The following is a 25,934-nucleotide window of genomic DNA, read 5'->3' as shown; positions in this document are numbered from 1 at the left end:
TTTTTGTAAGTCTTATGGATAGAACTGAGTTGCTTTGAATAAATGTAATTACTTGCCTAGTTGGTTGTTATTGAATTGGTTTTTCTTGAATTACTGGAAGGGATTTAATATCGAAATTTAGTTTAATTTTGGAAATGATTTAACTTTAGAAAAGATTTAATATTGATATTTGGTTCAAAATAATTTTGAAAAGGATTTGATATTTGGAAATGGTTTGATTATTGAAAATAATTTGCTATTTGGAAATGATTGAGAAGGATTTGAGGGATGTTTGGATGGGAGCCTTGAAGGGTGGCAAAGTCCGAATTTTAGAGGAGATGCTGCTCAAATTTTTATAAAAATTGGAAGCTTCGTTTGAAATTGTTATTTGAAAATATTTTGATTTAAGGGTTATATGGTTTGATTTATTTAGAAAAGAATGAATTGTGTTTTGATTTTAAAATTATTGATGAATGAAATGGGAGGTGTAATAAGAAGAAATGAGGGATGATGAGGATTGATTTTTAAAGTATGATTGTTGAGTGAATTGAATGATATTGAGAAGTTGGGTAAGATGCGGTGGCATTGTCCACTTACTCCGAGTAAGAGATGAGGAAGAAGAATGATTGAAAGTGATTATGAGGACAACGATTATGAATGTAAAGTGTGACTGTATGTTCTGTTCCATTCTTGTGGTATCACTTTCTCTCTATTTGTAAAGTGTGTCAGGTACTATATCCCATGAGTGTGTCGGGCACTATATCCTAAGAGTGTGACGGGCGCTATATCCTAAGAGTGTGGGAGCACTTTACCTTGGGAAGTGTGTCTAACACTATATCCTATGAGTGTGTCAAGCACTATATCTCAAGAGCGTGGCGGGTATCCCAATAGTGTGGGAGCACTTTATCCTAGGAAATGCGGCAGACACTATATCCTATGAGTGTGGCGGGCACTATATCCCAAGAGTATGATCGGCACTATATCCCAAGAGTGTGGAGCATGTCAGAGAGACAATATCTGGGTTAACTACCTGGTGTGTCGGGTTTTGGCAAAGTAACTGACACGTGAGCTCACGGCCAGTAGGACAGGCATACATCATGTTGCATTTGTTTGCTTTGTTTGCTTTGTGCATAAGTGTTTTGGTTTGCCTATCTGATGAATTGTGTTTAATCGGTAACTGTGATACTTGCTGTAACTGTACTTTACATGTATATGCCTTGAATTTTATTTGTGCTTGTGATTGATTTCCGTTTTAAGTTTTGACGGATTGATTTAAATTGGGCTGGAGGCCAAGTTGATTTGATTTGGGTCAAAGGCCGAGTTAATTTGATTTGGGCCGAAGGCCATGATTTGATAAGTTTAATTAAGTTGTCCCTGGATATGTATTGAAATGATTTGGTAAGGTAACTTATTTGGGATTCTTATAAATAATTAAATATGGTGTGAATGTTAACTTTGGATAAATAAACGTTTAGATATTTGAAAAGATTCATAAGACGAACAAAAAATACTATTTTTGAACTATATTCTTTTTTTTATATGTATCCTCTTAAAATAATTCTTAAATCCTCTATTTAGAACCTGCGAGAACGACGTTCTTACCCCCCTACAAACTTCTCTTTTCAAGACGGACAAGGAAGCTTGCGGAGTTTTTGTTAAGTTCTTAGATATGTTATTTCTGTTTGTATACATGTGTTATAGTTTTTCCTCGCCTTTATTATTATATTCTTGTAAGAGGGATATGAATTTTGACTGTAATGACTTGTATATATGTAATATTTGTAAGTTGCTTAAGTAATAATGTTTGTATACATGTATATGCTTATTTGTTTTTATTAAAAAGTATTTTTGTATTTTTTTTAAAAGAAAATGACGATACGATTTTGAGTCAAAGGCTCATATTTTATTATTCAATATATGAAGTCATCATAACACTTCTTACTATTAGAGTGGCGCAGCTAAAAGCGTGATATTTTGATAGTAAGGGTGTTACAAGATGCCCCATTTGAGATAAGACCACGTCAATACCCGTACTAGAAGTATCCGTTTCCACCACAAACGGTTTAGAAAAATTAGGAAGTGCTAGAACTGGGGTTTGAGTCATAATTTATTTCATTTGGTGAAAGGCATGATCGGCCTCCAAAATCCACTTGGAAGCATTCCGCTTCAACAATTCGATTAGGGAAAATGCTAGTTGAGCATAATTAGCCACAAACTTGCGATAATAGCCCATGAATCCTAAGAACCCATGCAATTGTTTCAGCATCTTGTGCACCAGCCCAAATACTCAATTTGCTGCTGAAAAAAGGAGCATTTAGAGTGTTTGGCAAAGAAGTGGTGATCTGGTGCACGAAATTGTGATCTCAATGGCGCCAACAACTTGGTACGCACAATTGTAATCTCAACTCTTTTTCACAACTTCGCACAACTAACCAGCAAGTGCACTGGGTCGTCCAAGTAATAAACCTTACGTGAGTAAAGGTCGATCCCACGGAGATTGTCGGCTTGAAACAAGCTATAGTCATCTTGTAAATCTCAGTCAGGCATATTCAAATGGTTATGAAGTTTTAAGAATTAAAATATAAATAAAATATAAAATAAGATAGAAATACTTATATAATTCATTGGTGGGATTTCAGATAAGCGTATGGAGATGCTTGTTGCTTCTGAATCTCTGCTTTCCTACTGTCTTCATTCAATCATTCATACTCCTTTCCATGGCAAGCTGTATGTTGGGGGATCACCGTTGTCAATGGCTACCGTCCGTCCTCTCAGTGAAAATGGTCCAAATGCGTTGTCACCGCACGGCTAATCATCTGTCGGTTCTCACTCATGTTGGAATAGGATCCATTGATCCTTTTGCGTCTGTCACTATGCCCAACACTCGCGAGTTTGAAGCTCGTCACAGTCATCCCATCCCAGATCCTACTCGGAATACCACAAACAAGGTTTAGACTTTTTGGATCTCAAGAATGCTGCCAATTGATTCTAGCTTATACCACAAAGACTCTGATCTCAAGAAATTGAAGGCTCTGTTGTCAGGAGAGACATTCAAACGCATGGACCAGGAATCCAAGAGATATGCATTCAAGCTTGTTTTCATGTAAAACGAAAGTGTTTGTCAGGCACGCGTTCATAAGTGAGAATGGTGATGAGTGTCACTTGATCATCACATTCATCATATTCTTGTGTGCAAATGAATATCTTAGAATAAGAATATGCTTAAGTTGAATAGAAAAACAATAGTACTTTGTATTAATTCATTAGGAACAGCAGAGCTCCACACCTTAATCTATGGGGTGTAGAAACTCCACCGTTGAAAATACATAAGTGAAAGGTCTAGGCATGGCCGTGAGGCCAGCCTCCAAACGTGTACAATATGATCTATGATAGCATATAACTGATCAAAAGATATCTAAAATAAATTACTAAAAGTAGTTTTTATACTAAACTAGTAGCTATGGTTACAGAAAATAAGTAACTAAGTGCAGATAGGGCAGAAATCCACTTCCAGGGCCCACTTGGTGTGTGCTTGGACTGAGCATTGAAGCTTCCACGTATAGAGACTCTTCTTGGAGTTAAATTCCAGCTTTGGTGCCAGTTTGGGTGTTTAACTCCAGCTTTTATGCTAGTTCTGGCGTTTAACGCCAGAATAGGGTAGAAAGTTGGCGTTAAAACGCCAATTTGCGTTATCAAAACTCGGGCAAAGTAAGGACTATTATATATTGCTGGAAAGCCCAGGATGTCTAATTTCCAACGCAATTGAGAGCGCGCCAATTGGATTTCTGTAGCTCCAGAAAATCCATTTCGAGTGCAGGGAGGTCAGAATCCAACAGCATCTGCAGTCCTTTTTTAGCCTCTGAATCAGATTTTTGCTCAAGTCCCTCAATTTCAGCCAGAAAATACCTGAAATCATAGAAAAATACACAAACTCATAGTAAAGTCCTGAAATGTGAATTTTTCATAAATACTAATAAAAACATAGTAAAAACTAACTAAAACATACTAAAAACTATGTAAAAATAGTGCCAAAAAGCGTATAAATTATCCGCTCATCACAACACCAAACTTAAATTGTTGCTTGTCCCCAAGAAATTGAAAATCAAATAGGATAAAAAGAAGAGAATATACTATAAATTCTAAAATATCAATGAAACTTAGCTCCAATTAGATGGGCAGGACTTGTAGCTTTTTGCCTCTGAACAGTTTTGGCATCTCACTTTATCCTTTGAAGTTCAGAATGATTGGCATCTATAGGAACTCAAGAATTTAGATAGTGTTATTGATTCTCCTAGTTCAGTATGTTGATTCTTGAACACAGCTACTTTATGAGTCTTGGTCGTGGCCCTAAGCATTTTGTTTTCCAGTATTACCACCGGATACATAAATGCCACAGACATATAACTAGGTGAACCTTTTTATATTGTGACTCAGCTTTGCTAGAGTCCCCAATTAGAGGTGTCCAGAGCTCTTAAGTACACTCTTTTTACTTTGGATCACGACTTTAACCGCTCAGTCTCCAGCTTTTCACTTGACACCTTCACGCCACAAGCACATGGTTAGGGACAACTTGGTTTAGCCGCTTAGGCCAGGATTTTATTCCTTTGGGCCCTCCTATTCACTGATGCTCAAAGCCTTGGATTCTTTTTATTTTACCCTTACCTTTTGGTTTAAAGGGCTATTGGCTTTTTTTGCTTGCTTTTTCTTTTTCTTTCTTTTACTTTTATATATATATATTTTTTTCGCAAGCTTTTTCTATTCACTGCTTTTTCTTGCTTCAAGAATCATTTTTATGATTTTTCAGATTATCAATAACATTTCTCCTTTTTCATTATTCTTTCAAGAGCCAACAATTTTAACATTCATAAACAACAAATTCAAAAATATGCACTGTTCAAGCATTCATTCAGAAAACAAAAAGTTTTGCCGCCACATCAAAATAATTAAACTAACTTCATGATAAAATTCGAAACTATGTACTTCTAGTTTTTTTGCAATTAAAAATATTTTTCATTTAAGAAAGGTGATGGATTCATAGGACATTTATAGCTTTAAGACATAGACACTTAAACACTAATGATCATGTAATAAAGACACAAACATAAATAAAACATAAGGCATATGAAACGAAAAACAGAAAATAAAGAACAAGAAGATTAAAGAACGGGTCCACCTTAGTGATGGCGGCTAGTTCTTCCTCTTGAAGATCTTATGGAGTGCTTTAGCTCCTCAATGTCTCTTCCTTGCCTTTGTTGCTCCTCCCTCATGGCTCTTTGGTCTTCTCTAATTTCATGGAGGAGGATGGAATGCTCTTGGTACTCCACCCTTAGTTGTCCCATGTTGGAACTTAATTCTCCTAGGGAGGTGTTAATTTTCTCCCAATAGTTTTGTGGAGGAAGGTGCATCCCTTGAGGCATCTCAGGGATTTCATGATGAGGAATTTCCTCATGCTCTTGTTGAGGTCCATGAGTGGGCTCTCTTGTTTGCTCCATCCTTTTCTTAGTGATGGGCTTGTCCTCATCAATGAAGGTGTCTTCCTCTATGTCAATTCCAGCTGAATTGTAGAGGTGATAAATGAGGTGAGGAAAGGCTAACCTTGCCAAAGTGGAGGACTTGTCAGCCACCTTGTAGAGTTCTTGAGGTATAATCTCATGAACTTCCACTTCCTCCCCAATCATGATACTATGGATCATGATGGCCCGATCCACAGTTACTTCGGATCGGTTGCTAGTAGGAATGATAGAGCGTTGGATGAACTCCAACCATCCTCTAGCTACAGGCTTAAGGTCCGGTCTTCTCAATTGAACTGGTTTGCCTCTTGAGTCACTTTTCCATTGAGCTCCTTCCACACATATGTCCATGAGGACTTGGTCCAACATTTGAACAAAGTTGACCCTTCTAATGTAGGGGCGTGCGTTTTCTTGCATCATTGGCGAGTTGAACGCCAACCTTACATTTTCCGGACTGAAATCTAAGTATTTTCCCCGAACCATTGTAAGCCAAATCTTTGGATTCGGGTTCATACTTTGATCATGGTTCCTAGTGATCCATGCGTTTGCATAGAACTCTTGAACCATTAACATTCCGACTTGTTGAATAGGATTAGAGAGAACATCCGATCCTCTTCTTCTAATCTCATGTCGGATCTCCGGATACTCACTCCTTTTGAGCTTGAAAGGAACCTCAGGGATCACCTTCTTTTTGGCCACAGCTTCATAGAAGTAGTCTTGATGGACCTTTGAGATGAATCTCTCCATCTCCCATGACTCGGAGGTGGAAGCTTTTGCCTTCCCTTTCCTCTTTCTAGAGGTTTCTCCGGCCTTAGGTGCCATAAATGGTTATGGAAAAACAAAAAGCAATGCTTTTACCACACCAAACTTAAAGTGTTTGCTCGTCCTCGAGCAAAAAAGAAAGAATGAAGGAGAAGAAGAAGAAAATGGAGGAGATGGAGGGTGAGGGTGGGTTTGGCCAAGGGGGTATAAGGTGTTTGTGATGTGTGAAATTGAAGGATTGATGAGGGGTATATATAGGAGTTGGGGGAGTCTTGGTTCGTGTATTTGGGGTTGCGTTTGGGAGGGAAAAAGAGTTTTAAATTTGAAGATAAGTGGTATTTTGGGGAAAAGTAAATGAGGTGATTGGTGAAGGGTATTTAGGAAAGAGTGATATGGAAAGGTGTGAAGAGGAGAGAAGAAGAGGTGGGGTAGGTGGGGATCCTGTGGGGTCCACAGATCCTGAGGGGCCAAGGACTTTAACATCCCTGCTCCATTTAGGCGTGCAAGACGCCCTTAGAGTGCAATTCTGGTGTTAAATGCCAGATTGTTGCTTGTTTCTGGCGTTTAACGCCAGCTTTTCTCCCTTTCTTGGCGTTTAACGCCAACTTGGTGCCCTGTTCTGGCGTTAAACGCCAGTCTGGTGCCTATTTTTGGCATTTAACGCCCAGAATAGTGCCAGACTAGGCGTTTAACGCCCATTCTGCTACTCTTACTGGCATTTAAACGCCAGTAAGCTCTTCCTCCAGGGTGAGTTATTTTTAATGCTATTTTTTTCATTCTATTTTTTATTTTTCAGTTGTTTTTGTGACTTCACATGATCATCAACCTAAAGAAAACATAAAATAACAATGAAAAATAAATAGATATAATTAAATAACATTGAGTTGCCTCCCAATAAGCACTTCTTTAATGTCAATATCTTGACAGTGAGCTCTCATGGAGCCTCACAGATAATCAGAGCAGGGTTGGAGCCTCTCAACACCAAACTTAGAGTTTAGTTGTGGCCTCTCAACACCAAACTTAGAGTTTGGTTGTGGCCTCCCAACACCAAACTTAGAGTTTGAATGTAGGGGTTTTGTTTGACTCTGTATTGAGAGAAGCTTTTCATGCTTCCTCTCCATGGTTATAGAAGGAGAACCTTGAGTCTTGAATACAAGGTAGTCCTTATTCAACTTAAGGACCAACTCTCCTCTGTCAACATCAATCACAGCTTTTGCTGTGGCTAGGAAGGGTCTGCCAAGGATGATGGATTCATCCTCATCCTTCCCAGTGTCTAGGATTATGAAATCAGCAAGGGTGTAAAGGTCTTTAACCTTCACTAGCACGTCCTCTACTAGTCCATAAGCCTGTTTCATTGATTTGCTGCCATCTCAAGTGAGATTCTTGCAGCTTGTACCTCAAAGATTCCCAGTTTCTCCATTACAGAGAGTGGCATGAGGTTTATCCCTGACCCCAGGTCACATAGAGCCTTCTCAAAGGTCATGGTGCCTATGGTACAAGGTATGAAGAATTTTTCAGGATCTGGTTTCTTCTGAGGTAATGTCTGCCTCATTAATGCATTCAGTTCATTGGTGAACAAGGGGGGTTCATCCTCCCAAGTCTCAGTACCAAATAACTTGGCATTCAGCTTCATGATTGCTCCTAGATATTTAGCAACTTGCTCTTCAGTGATGTCTTCATCCTCTTCAGAGGAAGAATATTCATCAGAGCTCATGAATGGCAGAAGGAAGTTCAATGGAATTTCTATGGTCTCTGTATGAGCCTCAGATTCTTTTGGTTCCTCAAAGGGAAATTCCTTTCTGTCCAGAGGACGTTCCATGAGGCTTTTCTCACTGGGACTCACGTCCTCCTCACTCTCTCTTGGAATTTTCTTCTGTATTGCTTGGGAGAGTACTGGGAGGAGTTTCAGTAATTTTCTTACTCAGCTGACCCACCTGTGCCTCCAAATTTCTAATGGAGGACATTGTTTTATTCATGAAACTTAGCGTGGTCTTAGATAGATCAGAGACTGTGGTTGCCAGGCCAGAATGGCTCTGTTCAGAATTCTCTTTCTGTTGCTGAGAAGATTATGGAAAAGGCTTGCTATTGCTAAACCTATTTCTTCCACCATTATTATTGAAGCCTTGTTGAGGCTTCTGTTGGTCCTTCCATGAGAAATTTGGATGATTTCTCCATGAAGGATTATAGGTGTTTCTATAGGGTTCTCCCATGTAATTCACCTTTGCCATTGCAGGGTTCTCAGGATCATAAGCTTCTTCTTCAGAAGATACTTCTTTAGTACTGTTGGATGCAGCCTGCAATCCATTCAGACTCTGAGAAATCATATTGACTTGCTGAGTCAATATTTTGTTCTGAGCCAATATGGCATTCAGAGTATCAATTTCAAGAACTCATTTCTTCTGAGTTGTCCCATTATTCACAGGATTCCTTTCAGAAGTATACATGAATTGGTTATTTGCAACCATTTCAATGAGTTCCTGAGCTTCTTCAGGCGTCTTCTTCAGATGAAGAGATCCACCAGCAGAGTTGTCCAATGACATCTTGGACAGTTCAGACAGACCAACATAGAATATGCATATGATGCTCCATTCTGAAAGCATACCAGAAGGACACCTTTTGATCAATTACTTGTATCTTTTCCAAGCTTCATAGAGGGATTCGCCTTCCTTCTGTCTGAAGGTTTGGATTTTCACTCTAAGCTTACTCAATTTTTGAGGTGGAAAAAACTTTGCCAAGAAGGCATTGACCAGCTTTTCTCAAGAGTTCAGGCTGTCCTTAGGCTGTGAGTCCAACCATGTCCTAGCTCTGTCTCTTACAGCAAAAGGGAAAAGCATAAGTTTGTAGACCTCAGGGTCAACCCCATGAGTCTTAACAGTGTCACCGATTTGCAAGAACTCAGCTAAAAACTGATGAGGATCTTCCAATGGAAGTCCATGATACTTGAAATTCTGCTGCATTAGAGAAACTAATTGAGGCTTAAGCTCAAAGTTGTTTGCTCCAATTGCAGGAATTGAGATGCTCCTTCCACATAAGTCAGAAGAGGGTGCAATAAAGTCACCAAGCATCTTCCTTGCATCTCCACCATTGTTGTTGGGTTCAGCCATGTTTGTTTTGTCTGCTTCCTTTTTGAAAATTTCTGTTAGGTCCTCTCCAAAGAGTTGTGCTTTAGCTTCTCTTAGCTTTCTCTTCAAGTTCCTTTCAGGTTCAAGATCAGCTTCAATAAGAATGCCTTTGTCCTTGTTCCTACTCATATGAAAGAGAAGAGAAGAAGAAAGTATGGAATCCTCTATGTCACAGTATAGAGATTTCTTGAGGTGTCAGAGAAAAAGAAGAATAAAAGGATGAGGTAGAGAGGAGAATTCGAACTTATAGAGAGGGAGTGAGTTCGAATTGCTAATAGAGGAGAAGTGTTGGTCTTAAATAGAAAAAGGTGAGGAGGGAGAAGAATTTTCGAAAACAAAATTAAAAAAAATTTTAATTAATTAAAAGAAAATTAAAAAAATGGTTGATGGTTTTCGAAAATTAAAAGTGAGAAAGTGGTTAAGTGGTTTTGAAAAAGATTTTGAAATTAGCAATAAAAAAGATATGATTGAAAATTATTTTGAAAAAGATGTGATTGAGAAGATATGATTGAAAAATAATTTAAAAAGATTTTATTTTTAAAATTAATGACTTGGCTAACAAGAAATTTAAAAGATATAATTCTAAAATTCAAATATTGAACCTTTCTTAACAAATAAGTAACAAACTTGAAATTGTTGAATCAAATCATTAATTGGTAGCAAAGATTTTTGAAAATAGTGAGAGAAAAATGGAAAGGATTTGATTTTGAAAAAGATATGATAAAAAAAATATGATTTGGAAAAGATTTGATTTTGAAAAATTTTGAAGATTTGAAAAAGATTTGAATTAAAAACTAACTTACCTCCCTTGTTATCCTGGCGTTAAACGCCCAGAATGGTATCTATTCTGGCGTTTAACGCCCAAAATACTACCCCTTTGGGCGTTTAACACCCAGCTAGGTACCCTGACTGGCGTTTAAATGCCAGTTTTTCCTTTTTCACTGGGTGTTTTGAACGCCCAGCTTTTCTCTGTAATTCCTTTGCTGAATGTTTTGAATCTTCAATTCTCTGTATTATTGACTTGAAAAGACAAAATTTTGAAAAAATTTTTTTGAATTTTTAATGATAAAAAACAACAAAATGAAACTAATCATGGAGAACTAAGATCAGATAAACAATGCATGCGAGACACCAAACTTAGAAATTTTCATATTGGACATACTAACAACTTGAGAATACACATGAGAAACAACAAAAGACACAAAATAAGAGAATTTAAAGATCAGACCCAAGTAAATCATCAAGAACAACTTGAAAATTAATGAAGAACATAATGCATATATTCGAAAAATGCAAGAAAATTAAAAATATGCAGGACACCAAACTTAGAAATAGCCACTAGACTCAAACAAGAAACACACATTATTTTTTATTTTTATGATTTTATTTATTTTTTTGTAATTTTTCAAAAATTAATTGGAAAAAGAGAAAATAAGGAATTCAAAATTTTTAATGAGAATTCCAGGAATCATGCAATGTTAGTCTAAAACTCCGGTCCAAGAATTAGACATGGCTTACTAGCCAGCCAAGCTTTCAGTGAAAGCTCCGGTCCAAAATACTAGACATGGCCAATGGCCAGCCAAGCTTTAGCAGATCATTACATTCAACAGCAAGATTGATAGAAATCAACAAGCTCTTGTGATGATAAATTGAAACCTTGGTCCAAAACATTAGACATGGCTTCACAGCCAGCCAGACTTCAACAGATCATCATAAAACTCTAGAATTCGTTCTTAAAAATTCTGAAGTCATAGAATAATTTATTTTTTTTGAATTTTTTTTTTGAAAATAAAAATAATAAAAACAATAAAGCTTAAAATCAAAATAAAATTACCTAATCTGAGCAACAAGATGAACCGTCAGTTGTCCAAACTCGAACAATCCCCGGCAACGGTGCCAAAAACTTGGTGCACGAAATTGTGATCTCAATGGCGCCAACAACTTGGTACGCACAATTGTAATCTCAACTCTTTTTCACAGCTTCGCACAACTAACCAGCAAGTGCACTGGGTCGTCCAAGTAATAAACCTTACGTGAGTAAGGGTCGATCCCACGGAGATTGTCGGCTTGAAGCAAGCTATGGTCATCTTGTAAATCTCAGTCAGGTAGATTCAAATGGTTATGAAGTTTTAAGAATTAAAATATAAATAAAATATAAAATAAATTAGAAATACTTATGTAATTCATTGGTGGGATTTCAGAAAAGCGTATGGAGATGCTTGTTGCTTCTGAATCTCTGCTTTCCTACTGTCTTCATTCAATCATTCATACTCCTTTTCATGGCAAGCTGTATGTTGGGGGATCACCGTTGTCAATGGCTACCGTCCGTCCTCTCAGTGAAAATGGTCCAAATGCGCTGTCACCGCATGGCTAATCATCTGTCGGTTCTCACTCATGTTGGAATAGGATCCATTGATCCTTTTGCGTCTGTCACTATGCCCAACACTCGCGAGTTTGAAGCTCGTCACAGTCATCCCATCCCAGATCCTACTCGGAATACCACAGACAAGGTTTAGACTTTTTGGATCTCAAGAATGCTACCAATTGATTCTAGCTTATACCACGAAGACTCTGATCTCAAGAAATTGAAGGCTCTGTTGTCAGGAGAGACATTCAAACGCATGGACCAGGAATCCAAGAGATATGCATTCAAGCTTGTTTTCATGTAGAACGAAAGTGTTTGTCAGGCACGCGTTCATAAGTGAGAATGGTGATGAGTGTCACTTGATCATCACATTCATCATATTCTTGTGTGCGAATGAATATCTTAGAATAAGAATACACTTGAGTTGAATAGAAAAATAGTAGTACTTTGTATTAATTCATGAGGAACAGCAGATCTCCACACCTTAATCTATGGGGTGTAGAAACTCCACCGTTAAAAATACATAAGTGAAAGGTCTAGGCATGGCTGTGAGGCCAGCCTCCAAACATGTACAATATGATCTATGATAGCATAGAACTGATCAAAAGATATCTAAAATAAATCACTAAAATTAATTTTTATACTAAACTAGTAGCTAGGGTTACAGAAAATAAGTAACTAAGTGCAAATAGTGCAGAAATCCACTTCTGGGCCCACTTGGTGTGTGCTTGGGCTGAGCATTGAAGCTTCCACGTGTAGAGACTCTTCTTGGAGTTAAACGCCAGCTTTGGTGCTAGTTTGGGCGTTTCACTCCAGCTTTTATGCCAGTTCTGGCGTTTAACGCCAGAATATGATAGAAAGTTGGCGTTAAAATGCCAGTTTGCATTATCAAAACTCAGCAAAGTATGGACTATTATATATTGCTGAAAAGCCTAGGATGTCTACTTTCCAACGCAATTGAGAGCGTGCCAATTGGGTTTCTGCAGCTCCAGAAAATCCATTTTGAGTGCAGGGAGGTCAGAATCCAACAGTATCTGCAGTCCTTTTTCAGCCTCTGAATCAGATTTTTGCTTAGGTCCCTCAATTTCAGCCAGAAAATACCTGAAATTACAGAAAAATACAGAAACTCATAGTAAAGTCCAGAAATGTGAATTTTGCATAAATACTAATAAAAACATAGTAAAAACTAACTAAAATATACTAAAAACTATGTAAAAACAGTGCCAAAAAGCGTATAAATTATCCGCTCATCATGATCCCTCAGCACTGGCAAAGTCAAAGATAGATGTTCCAAATGCTCAGCTGTAGTGTGACTATAAGTTAAAATTTCGTAAAAATAGCAATGAAACATCGCAAATATGGTTGGAAAACCCAACTCAGGCATAACAGCAAACTCATAGTGGCCCATATGTGTTCGAAAGGCAGTCTTTTCAATGTCATCGTAATTCATTCTAATCTAATGATAGCCGCTTCACAAATGAATTTTTGAGAAGAACACTGCACTATGAAGCTCATCTAGTATTTCCTCTATTGTTGGAATCGAAAATTTATTTTTCACTGTAATGGTAATTTAGAGCCATGTAATCAACACAAAATCTCCATCCCCATTCTTCTTCTTAACCAACAAGACAGGGCTAGAAAAGGCACTCCTGTCTCGAATAACCCTAGTTTGCAACATCTCAGTAACTAGCCTATACATTTCTTCCTTTTGGAAGTGTAGGTACTTGTGTGGTCGAATACTCACCGGTGCTGTCCCTGGTAGCAATTGGATAGAGTAGTCCACGACTTGCTGTGGTGGTAATTGTTTTGCCTCTTCAAAGACATCAGAAAATTTTTTAAGAACCTGCTGCGCATTAGTGTCAACTGTAGCCTCCTCATCATCTCCTCCAAGGCGTAGGGTCATCTCTAATTGGAACAAGGAGGTGATAAGCTTGTTGTTATGCAACTTCTTTAATTTGCGGAATTTCAAGCAAGCCTCCCTCAATAGTTCTTCACCTTTTAACACCACCGATTTACCCATGACCTTGAATTTCATAAATAGCCCTAGGTAATTGATTTGGATGGTCCCATTCGCATCATCTAGTGACCTCTTAAGACCAAATCAAATCCCTTCAAATCTAGCACATATGCATCCACGGCAAAGTCATAACCTTTCACTGACAGCACCAAATTCAACCACTTAGCCCCACAGTGAATAGAGTTCTTATTGCCCACTATCACTTGAAGCGTAGGTGTTAGATTAGTGGAGCATTCAACCTCTTTACTACTAATCTTAACAAAATTATGGGTACTTCTCCTGTCAGTCAAAATCATCAGGGGTCGACTAGAATAGGAGCCACAAACTCGAAGAGTCTTAGGGTGGAACTCACCTTCAAGGGCATTAAGACTGCTTCTGAGAGTTAGAGAGCCGTCGTCAGTATCCTTACCCTCCGCATCCGATTCGAGGTTGTCATCCTCTCCCCCCTCTGTGCGTTGTAGCAGTTCGCGTAGTTCTTCTTCACCAACCAATAGCTAGAAGGTGGCCTTGCAATGATGCTTTGATGCAAATTTTTTATCACAGTAATAGCAGAGTCCTTTCTTGCGACGTACTCGGATGTCAGCGAAAGTGAGTTTCTTGAACGGAGTAGTGGTGGTTTTGGGTGAGGGAAATGAAGCTTGTGAAGCTTGAAAAGAAGTTGTGGGTATTGTTGTTTGAGTCGTGCTTTCTTGGTGCAAGAAACTGGGTTAAGGGTCCGATTAAGGGAGAACCGGTTCGGGTTACTGGGTTCTAGAATGGGCCGAGTCATACGACTCTTAGAGAGACCTAAAGTCACAACGTGTTTTTGTTCATAGAGCTTTGCAATAAAAACTGCTTGAATGTAGGAAGTGGGTTGGGCAACAGTAGCTCACATTTCAGATGTTCTTGAAGCCCAGCTATGAATAAAGCAATAACACATTCCTCGCTCAGCCCAGTTACACAGTTGTTGAGATCTTTAAATTGGCATTGATACTCTTTCACTGACCCTCCTTGTCGTAGATCCTTGAGGGCAGTCTGATGATCGTAAAACACGTTCTTGGCAAAGTGTGTGTTCACGGTGTCGAGAAAGGTCTCCCAATTATAGGGAATGTTGTTGTTGACACCCCAACGGTACCATTGAAGAACGAAACTCTCGCGCGATCTAGAATTTTCACAAATAAATTCGCGTTGTAAGTATAGCTTCTAGACCCACAAGAATTCCTTTCTTACAAAAGTTTTGGTTGTCACAAGTAACAAACCCAATAAAATTTATAAACTGAAGTATTCAAACCTCGGGTCGTCTTCTCAAGGAATTGCAGGGAGGTATGACTTATTATTAGCTATGGGAAAGGTAGAATTTCGGGTTTTGAAAGGTTTGAACAAGGAAAATAAATTGCAGGAATTAATAAATTAATATCTAATAAAACTCTTGGCAAGGTATGAAAATTGGAAGTCTTATCCTAGTTATCCTTATCAATGGTGATGAGAATTGAGTTTTAATCCCACTTAGTTAACCTTTACTAAAGCAAAGGAAAGTCAAGTGAACTAATTAGTTAGATCCTCAAGTCCTAGCCAACTCCTAAGAAAGGACTAGAGTTAGTGGAATTCAATTCAATTAGCAAAAATAACAATTATCAATCACGATGAGTTTGATAACTCAAGAGTTACCAATTAATCAACCAAAGCCAAAAGGAAAAAATCTAAATTAAATTAAAAGCATTCATATAAATAAAGCAAAGCAAAGTCAAATCTGAAATACCTCAATTTATATTAAATAAAACATTCAAATCTAAATACGAATAATTCATAAGCCAAATTGGTAACATGAGTCAGATACGAATAAAAGTATTAGAATAAATAAAAATATAAAAGGAATATTAAACCTGAGAAGAAGTTGAAATAATAAGTTGAAATAATAAGAAATCCTAATTCCTTTAAGAGGAATCCTAATCCTAAAACCTAAGAGAGAGGAGAGAACCTCTCTCTCTAAAAACTACATCTAAATTATGAAAATTATGAATGATGATATCCCCCTTTCGATTCCTCCATTCTCTGGCTTATATTCTGTGTTTCTAGATTCAGAATTGGGCCGAAAAAGGGTCCAGAAATCGCTGGGGGCGTTTTCTGCAGATTATGCACGTGGCGTCTGTCACGCGTCCGCGTAGGTCACGCGTCCGCGTAGGTCACGCGATCGCGTCATCTGGAGTTCTGCTCTTCCACGCGGTCGCGTCGGTCACGCGTACGCGTCATTTGCGTTCTGCTCAAGGCACGCGTCCGTCACGCATTCGCGTCGCTGCCTTTTCGCGCTAGGCACGCGGCTGCGTCGTCCATGCGTTCGCGTCGCTACCTTTTTCTTCAAGACTCCATTTTTGTGCTTTCCTTCCATTTTTGTATGTTTCCTTTCTGTCTTCTAAGCCATTCCTGCCTTAAGAGATCTGAAAATATTTAACACACAAATCACGGCATCGAATGGTAATAAAGGGTAATTAAAATTAATATTTTTAAAGTATAGGAACCATGTTTTTCACATATATCACATAATAAAGAAGGGAAAGTAAAACCATGCAATTTACATGAATAAGTGGGTGAGGGATTGAATAAATCACTTGAATTGGGCACAAAATACATCATAAAATATGGGTTTATTAACCATGCATAAGCCGCATTGATTAAATGAAAAGACAGAACCCAAATCCATTGCTCCACCAAAATGTCAAAGGTTTCTAGATACTGTCTTGCTCGAAAGATCCAGTCCTCGACCCCTTCGCCGTCAAACATTGGCAGATCGACCACTTTCAATTTGCGAGGCCAATGTGGTTCCCCATACAAGCTAACCGAGCCTAATCTTTCCATTGTGCCATCATTGTTGTTCAGCGGTTCATCGGACTTAGCTTTTAGTTTCAAATAATCGTAGAGAAGCTTCTCGATGGATCATAGCAAGGAATCCATGGTTGTAAGTTGCGATTAAATTTCCGCAATTCGTTCATTAGTCTTTTCAAGTCCTCGACTCAATGTTGCAACCTCATGCTTGTTAGAGAGGGTGAGTTCCTCTAACTGATTTAGACGAGTTTCCTCAGTCATGCTGACAATCTCTCCACAAAAGTATCAGTTGGTAAACCTATTAAGAAAATCAATTTTTAAAACAATTTTCAAAATCAAGAACAGAATACTAGCAACAGTATCAACAAATATTAATGTATGAAACATAAGAGATGAGAAAATGAGTGATAATTGAATATAGAAATATGAAAATAGAATGTAGCAGTAAATTCCCTTTCAAGCAAGAGAAGCTCCACTAACACAATATAATTCTTAGCATGTCCCTTATGATCTTTTTACCTCTCTTTTAAATCAACCCTCCACTAAATTGTTATAATTAATTTTATTGTCGCTAATAAAATTATTCTTCTATAATGCATCCTACTAAATTATTTTATAGTCTTTCATCCATGCTGCTTGTTTCATTATTCTAGTCTTTTCTGTTATAGTGTTTGATCATTCAGTCCAATTACTTCTACTTCTGTTGATGGGTCAGAACTACTATTTGATATAATTGGATTCATATCAATTCACATAATATTTTTGTATTTAATATAACCGGTAAACCGTATATGTTAATTTTAAAGAGGAATTACATTATTTTTTGTAGATTTTTTATATTATAAAAAATAAAATTTTTATTTCATCTTATAGTTTGTTAATCATATAAATAAAAAATAAAAAAAATATATATATATATATATATATATATATATATATATAAAATACATGTCTATCGAAATAGTTTATATAATATTTCTCAATTTTAAAACCTTGATCAGCCCGTTATGGAAATAATTTCCAGTTTCTTGTTTAATATGAATATTAATCCCGAGTTTGCCAGCTGATTAAATTTTTAACTCACATAATTGATGGATAAATTATTATTTTGCAAGGTACCACCTCCCCTGGATAAAGAATTGTTGAAATTAAAAACAAAAAATAAAAAATTATATTTTATTTGTCTTCTTTGTATTAATTAGTCTTTTGGCTAGAATCTAAAGTGGGTATTATCGTTTGGAGCAGTGTTGAGATGGGAACAGACTACCTAGTTACCATCAACTTTGCAATAATGCATTCCCATGTCCTATCAGTCTCGCAACATTCCATTCAACGTTTGCCGGGTAAGATATGGAAACTTTAGGTTATTACCTAGTAATCTTTTAGGCAACTTAGGTTAGTAGAATAATTTGATTATCTGTCCATTTAAATAAGTTTTGAAAGTTTGAATTCTATTTTATGTATATAATAATTTATTGATTAAAGATAAATTTTTAAATAAAATTTAAATTTATAACAAATTAATTCATAATTTATTGGATTAAGGTATACCATAAAAAAAATTAAAATTTTTTAATTAAAATATATATATTATAATATATTTTAATACGGAAGACGAGAACAAAAATTTGTATCTATTTATAAATTCTCCAAATAGATGGATAATACCCGGAATAACAAAATATATATATATATAAAATAATTTTTTTATTCAATTTTAATAAATTTTTAAATCCTAATAAAATAATAATATAATGAATAATAATGGAAGCCAACTTTTTTCAGCTGATATCAACTAATTTTTTTAAAAATAATTTTATTTATCTTAAATTCTAAAGTTTAAATTATAAACATTTAACCTTAAATTCTAAATTATAAAACTTAAATTTTAAATTCTCAAAAAATAAAATTTCTAAAATTAAAAAATGACTAATATTGACTAATAAAAGTTAGCTTTTTATATTTTCTTTAATATAAAAATAAGATGTTAATCCAAAATATTGGTTCTTATTGATAAAATGTTTTAGTCCCTAATATTTATATATTTTTATAAATAATATTACATGACCAATAAAATTTATTATTTTTGATCAAATACTTGACTAATAACAATATTTTTATATTAAATTTTAATTTTTAAATTTTAATAGTATAAAAATAAAATATTAACAAAAAATATTAACAAATATTAATAAAAAGTATTATTCTTCTAAATTTTTTCTTTATTTATTAACATTTTAACTACACAAATAATATTCATCTCTTTAATGATCTAATTTCAAGTCTTCAATATAAATGAACCAATTCAGTCAATAATACTTTTTTGAGAATATATGTATACCCACACACACACACAAGAGAACAACTTTGGGGTTTTGTCCGGTAAAACCCTAACTTGTTTAAGTAATAATACAATAAGACAATTATCCCAACAGAAAAAAGTGAAACTCAATGGGATCAATTATTATCGATTGATCTTCCAATTGGAGGGAAAGAACTGAGAAAAGCACATTTATTATCATTGGCTCATTCAATTTGTCATGTTGGTATCATCACGTGGCGTGCCCTCTGCTTAACATCAAAAGGCAAAACCACGCTTGTTCCAACTTCCATTATTGCGAATAAACAATCATCATTTATTCATTTTATTTCAGCAATCAGTTTTTGTGAACTAATTACTAATTGAAAAAGAAAGTTTTGGACTTCATCTAGAATTATTAAGTTTAAGATGTTGATGTATTTAAATATAAAAAATTATGATGCCACTTAATCAAAAGGCATCATCTATGATAATAAAATAATAAGTGATGATTGAAATAAATCTTTTTACTAATTAATTGATATGGCTTAGAGTGAACATCTTTTATGATACGAGGATATATAGAAACTAAACTCGTTTTTGTTTAATAGTGATGATGAATTTACAATTAATCTTTACATTTAAATTATTTAACCTCCATGCGCCACTATTTTTAATAAAATTTTAACTTAACGCACAAATATATATAATAGCCTTTTTCATGCTGCGAAAGAAATAAAAGAATAAACAAGACAAGAATTGAAATTGAATAGAAAAAATAAATTATAATTGAAATAAAAATAAAAATGATAGGTTGAAATTGAATACAAAGAGAATCATTCTATTTTCTACCAAATTTCTTGACGCAACAAGAAAAGGACTCCTCAACCTAACTTATCAGCGCCATAGTTTGAGAATTAAATCGAAGGGACTCCTCAACTTTTTACCAAATTCTTCGATGCAACAAGAGAAGGACTCCTCAACCTCAATTGTCCACACCATGATTTTATCACGAAACCAAAAAAGGGGTTTTCAAAACATCTAAATCATTCTATACTGCGACTACCCTAGTTTATGAGGTTTTATAACCTCTTATTAGGTTAAAATATAGAAAATCTTAAGCCCACAGACATAAGGCCCAATCTAGTAATTAAATAAATAAAATCAAAATACATTAAATTAAATTAAAACATTCTAAAAATGTAAACTAATATCTTCTAAATAACACTTGAACTCTTCATATCACGAACATTTGAAGTAATGATAAAGAAATAAAAGGATAAACAAGACAAGAATTGAAATTGAATAGAAAAGATAAATTGTAATTGAAATAAAAACAAAAAGGATAGGTTAAAATTGAATACAAAGAGAATCACTCTATTTTCTACCCAATTTCTTGACGCAACAAGAAAGGGACTCCTCAATCTAACTTGTCAACGCCATAGTTTGGAAATTGAATCGAAGGGACTCCTCAACCTTCTACTCAATTCCCCGATGCAACAAGAGAGGGACTCCTCAACCTTAATTGTCCACATCATGGTTTCATCATTAAACCAAAAAAGGAGTTTTCAAACCTCTAAATCATTATATACTATGACTACCCTAATTTATGAGGTTTTATAACCTCTTATTAGGTTAAAATATAGAAAATCCTAAGCCCACAGACATAAGGTTCAATCTAGTAATTAAATAAACAAAATCAAAATACATTAAATTAAATTAAAATATTCTAAAAATGTAAACTAATATATTCTAAATAACACTTGAACTCTTCATATCATGAACATTTGAAGCACATATCACATACAGGTTTCATTTTTTTTCAAATTTTCTCAACGTTTTTTACATTCTCTACGTTCTCTTCCTTTTCTGTGTTCTCTTCCTTCTCTGTGTTCTCTTTGTTCAAAAGCAGTACTACTGTTTTATCTGATTTAAAGCTTTGAGCAGGTATTTCGTTTTCGAAGACAATGAATGATTCAAGTTCAGACTATCAATTGAACCAGGACGAATTGGACTATTGTTTTGAATCAAATCAAGTGGTTGAGGTGTGGTTCGAATCTAGTCAATATAGTTTGTTAATAGTTTATGATTCTGTAGTTGAATAATTTTGTTTTCGTTTATAAAAATTGTTGTTCATAGTTAATGGTTTGAATTTAAATATAATGTAGGAGTTCTGAATCTGAATTATTATTTTGATGAATCTATTTCGTTCCCAGTTTTGGTGCATTTGGAATTATAATTTGGTTTATTTTGGAAATGCTTTCAGTGTATTTTTAAGTTCAGACTGTCAATTGAATCAGGACAAATTTGATTATTGTTTTGAATCAAATCAAGTGGCTGTGGTGTAGTTCGAATCTAGTTAATATAGTTCGTTAGTAGTTTATGATTCTATAGTTGTATAATTTAGTTTTTGTTTGTGAAAATTGTTGTTCATGGTTGATGGTTAGAATTTGGATGTAATGTAAGAGTTTTGAATCTGAATTATTATTTTGATGAATTTGTTTCGTTCTCAATTTCGGTGCATTTGGAATTATAAATTAGTTTATATTTTAAAAATACTTTTGGTGTATTTTCAGTTTCTGTGTGATGTTGATGAGCAGTTTGTGCCAAAGGTTGGAATGACTTTTAATACGCTTGAAAAAGCTAAAAAATTCTACAAAGATTATTCTAAACTTACTGATTTTTCTACAAAAATTCGGAAAACAAATAAGAAGAAAAATGAAATTAAGAACCAATTGATTACATGTAATAGAGAGGAAAAATAGAAATCGAACATATCTCCAACTCAGAAGACAAATCTCTCAGTTGGATTAAATTGTCCTACAAAAATTTATATACATGTATTTAAGGATATTGCTAATATATAATTTATTTTTTGCAGTTGAACCTTTTAGATGGTGGATGTGTGGTGCAGTCAAATTTTAGCCATTATCATGGACATATTATGAATTATCAATTTAGAGATTCAAGAGAATACGACAAATTTTTCGATGTTTATGTAAAGGCATTTCGGTGTTTTGTTACATAGTTTCAGTATAATCTATGCAATATTTTTTTTATGGAAATGAGGTTTATTTTTTATATTTTTTTGTTTTGTTCTATTTTACCATGTTATTGTTTGTTTTGAAATTAGTTTTTTCAAATTTTTAAGAAATTTGTTTATTTTAAATATACAGTATACATACAATTCAATAGTTAAGCAGTGTATAAATTCAACCTACATAATTTCTATATTTGCTAATGAAAATTTACAGAAAAAATTATAAGCATTTTTCGTGTTTATTTTAATAATTTTTTGTGTATTCGATGTATTACAAAAATTATTCTTCTTTTTCTACATTTTGTGAACTTGGATTCATTCAAATTAACAAGATTTTAATATAATACAGACAGGTTCATAAAAGTTTAAATTTGCAAAAAAAAATTTATGAAAAATTTGGATTGAATATTTATAAAGATACAAAGTATGTGTTTGTTTTAACTATACATTACACAGACAATTTAGTAGACAATTAGTATAAAAATTCTTAACAATTTACAACATTTAAGCTATCTATTATCAATATCTCCTTATGAAAATTTACAGTAAGCACTTAATAATATTTAAGATGGCTTGAACAGTTTGATGGCTTCAGATTCTTAAATAGCTTTATCTCTTAGTTGATTTATTTCATTAAAGAAAACGAGTAAAGCATATTCAACTATGAAATGATCAATTTGTTCCTACAGTTTAAAAAAATTTATTTATTAAACCTTGTTAATTTAGTAATAGAGAGCTATCTACTTTTAACAATAGTTACCTGTTTTTAATTTTTTTTTCATACATATTTTTTCTTTTTCGGATCAACTATTTCTAGCAATTTCATCACATATATTACACAATTTCAACTAAAGACAAAAATAAAATAACACATTAAACTAGGACAGTAACAAAAAACATAGTAAATTAGGTTAATAGATATCAACAACATCAAGTGTATTTCAATTCACATGAAATATACTGAAAGACAAACCAAATACACCGCTATTATCTCTTGATTGCATCACACAGTGTGAGTTCAAAAAGACATGCAACTCAATCAAACATGCACAAAATAGCACCAAAAGCACTACAACAAAATTCTATGGACTAGTTACAACAAATTCATGAACAAAATCTCTCAAAAATGGACAAAAACATATGTAAATCACTCAAACATGCACAAAATAACATCAAAAGCACTACAACAATATTCTGTTTCCTAGTTACAATAAAAAAAAAAAGGACAATAACAACACCAAGTGCACCTCAATTCAGTTAAAATACACTGAAATACAAACTAAATACACCACTATTATTTCTTGATTGCATGACACAATATCAATTAAAAAAGATGCAACTTAATCAAACATGCACAAAATGACACCAGAAGTACTATAACATATTTTATGGACTAGCTACAACAAATTTATGAACAAAATTTTTAAAAAATAGAAAAAAAAAACACATACAAATCACTCAAACATGCACAAAATAACTTCAGAAGTATTACAATAACATTTTGGTGTCTAGTTACAACAAAAAGAGGACAATAACACCAAGTGCACCTCAATTTAGACAAAATATATCAAATTTTGTTACTGAGTACTACACACGAACTCAGTTCAAAATATGCAAACACTCAAACATGTAAAAAAATACATTCAAATTCCTCAACACACATGTAAATATAGGTTAAAATGTACGAGAAACACTATGTAACATTTTTACACCGACTTAATAATGTTATCACCAAATAAACAGTATAATGAGAATAGTAATATGTACTTTAACGCAAGAACACAAAATGAATCTACTAAATAAATAGAAATATAATTATCTAGTATTTCATGATCGAAAATACAAAAGAGAAAAGTGAAAAAACTGGACGATTAATGAATAATACCTTTAATAATCTTTCATCTTCTGTTTTTGTGTTTTTTGGTGAAGATTTGGAATGTAGCTTTGAGATTTCCTTGAGTTTTCGCGAAGATTTTGAGAGATTTTTTAGAGATGAGCGACGTTTGAAATTTGATCGTTTTAGTTTTGATCAAGAAAAAAAAAGTATTTTTCATATTAACATTCGCGCCAGTAAACAGTTGCAGGAGTGCGTATTTACACGCTCTCTATTCTGAAGTTGATTTTTTTTAGGCTTGAGCCAATTTGATTTGACTTGGTTACCAAAAAAATTTATATGTATAGCATAATTGATGAATTTATATATGATTAGATTAGTTAAAAGTTTTACTCTAAGTAGATATTAATTTATGGTAAATACTTACGTATAATTATATTAATATGAAGTTAATAATTGACCGATGTTAAATAATAATTTAGTAAAATATATTAAATAGTCAAATAATTTTCAACTAACAACTTTATATATACATAATTGTACGTAAATTTTTATCTTAATTTATATTTCTATACTATATATATATATATATATATATATATATATATATATATTTGTGTATGTGTGGGAGAGAGAGAAGGGTTAGCGTATCAATTTTTTTATACTTCTATACTATATATTATAGAATATAAAAAAGGGTTATTATACAATTATTTTCTTAATATACTGTTATTATATATAATTCATAAAAATATTTTTTTATTAATTTTAAAATTTAAATTTAAGATTTTTTAATTAAATTATAAATAATTTATCATTTTAATTGTTAGAAATAAGAGACTGAGAGAATAATATGAAAAGTGTATTATTGAGTTGTGTTGTGAGGTACAATATACAAGGGGTATTTATAGGTGCTAAATGAATCATAGAAATAAAGACATAGAATCCTACAATTAATGTACAGATATGCTATATAAATATAGACGATGCTAATTGATCTAAATTGATTTATATTGATTCTCTAACATCCCCCCTCAAACTCAAGTGGGAGCTAAGGATACCAACTTGAGTTTGGATAACAAAGTCCGAAAGCGAGTCGGGTGATGAGCTTTCGTGAAGATATCAGCAGTCTGATCCAGTGTCCCAACAGCAATGAGACGAACAGCATCAATAAGGATACGTTGCCGAACAAAGTGACAATCAATCTCAATGTGTTTGGTGCGTTCATGAAACACATCATTATGGGCAATCTGAATAGCACTGCGATTATCACAAAAAACATCAGTAGGGGACGACTGAGGAGCACCCAGATCTTCGAGAAGCCAACGAACCGAGATAACCTCAGCAGTGGTGTCAGCGAGGGCACGGTACTCAGCTTCTGTGCTTGAGCGAGCAATGAATGTTTGCTTCTTAGCACGCCAAGAGATGAGAGCGTCGCCAAGAAACAAACAGTAACCAGTAGTAGAACGACGATCAGTGGGATCACCAGCCCAATCAGCATCAGAGTATGCCCGAAGGATCAAAGGGGAATGGGCAGAAAAATATAGGCTATGAAATAGAGTGCCTTTGACATACCGAAGAATGCGAAGAACTACCGCATAGTGAGTAGTACGAGGAGCTGACAAGAACTGGCTGAGGACATGAACTGGATAGGCAATGTCTGGTCGGGTGACAGTCAAGTAGACGAGACCTCCAACTAACTGGCGATAAAGTGTCGGATTATCCAAAACAGTGCCATCCATAGGAGTAAATCGAACATTAGGCTCAAGAGGAGTAGACTCAGTGCGACTATCTATAATCCCAGCGCGAGCAAGAAGATCTGAAGCATACTTAGCCTGAGAGAGATAAATGCCATCATCTGTGGAGATGACCTCGAGACCAAGAAAATAGCTGAGAGAACCAAGATCCTTCATCTCAAAGGTATGATGAAGTGAGGCCTTGAGATCAGAGATACCATCAACATCATCTCCAGTAATGATCATGTCATCAACATACAAAAGTAGAAGAACAACTCCACGTTCGCTTTTACGAATGAAAAGCGCATTCTCATGAGGACTAGAAATAAAACCAAGACTGCATATGGTAGTGCTGAACTTGTCAAACCATTCACGAGGAGCTTGCTTGAGTCCATAAAGTACTGGAAGGACAAGGATATCCTGGAGGTGGTTTCATATAGACTTTCTTTTTTTCAAATTCCCATTAAGAAA

General features: G+C 34.5%; 2 long non-coding RNA genes and 1 other non-coding gene across 4 annotated transcripts; 2 read left to right on the top strand and 1 right to left on the bottom strand.

The window, feature by feature from the left end:
* Window positions 1-8,845: 8,845 nt before the first annotated feature.
* On the top strand, window positions 8,846-8,953 carry LOC148581563 (small nucleolar RNA R71). Its single transcript, XR_015896903.1, has one exon. It is a non-coding gene; the product is annotated as a small nucleolar RNA R71 (small nucleolar RNA).
* Window positions 8,954-16,308: 7,355 nt separating this feature from the next.
* Window positions 16,309-17,312, bottom strand: LOC110267968 (uncharacterized). Its single transcript, XR_002355950.2, has 2 exons — window positions 17,074-17,312; window positions 16,309-16,852 (listed from the first exon to the last, which is right to left on the bottom strand). It is a non-coding gene; the product is annotated as an uncharacterized LOC110267968 (long non-coding RNA).
* LOC107621804 (uncharacterized) lies at window positions 16,365-21,833 on the top strand. Of its 2 annotated transcripts, XR_015886131.1 has the most exons (4): window positions 16,365-16,774; window positions 17,800-17,897; window positions 20,801-20,898; window positions 21,735-21,833. It is a non-coding gene; the product is annotated as an uncharacterized LOC107621804 (long non-coding RNA). The 2 variants fall into 2 exon arrangements; XR_015886129.1 differs by lacking the exon at window positions 21,735-21,833 and having other exon boundaries at window positions 20,801-21,071.
* Window positions 21,834-25,934: the final 4,101 nt, after the last annotated feature.

The sequence above is a fragment of the Arachis ipaensis genome, chromosome B10 (assembly GCF_059453495.1).
Source record: "Arachis ipaensis isolate K30076 ecotype BB chromosome B10, ASM5945349v1, whole genome shotgun sequence".
In the NCBI taxonomy this organism is placed as follows: Eukaryota; Viridiplantae; Streptophyta; class Magnoliopsida; order Fabales; family Fabaceae; genus Arachis; species Arachis ipaensis.
The sequence above is the reverse complement of the archived record's forward strand: the minus strand, read 5'-3'. Positions and strand labels throughout refer to the sequence as shown.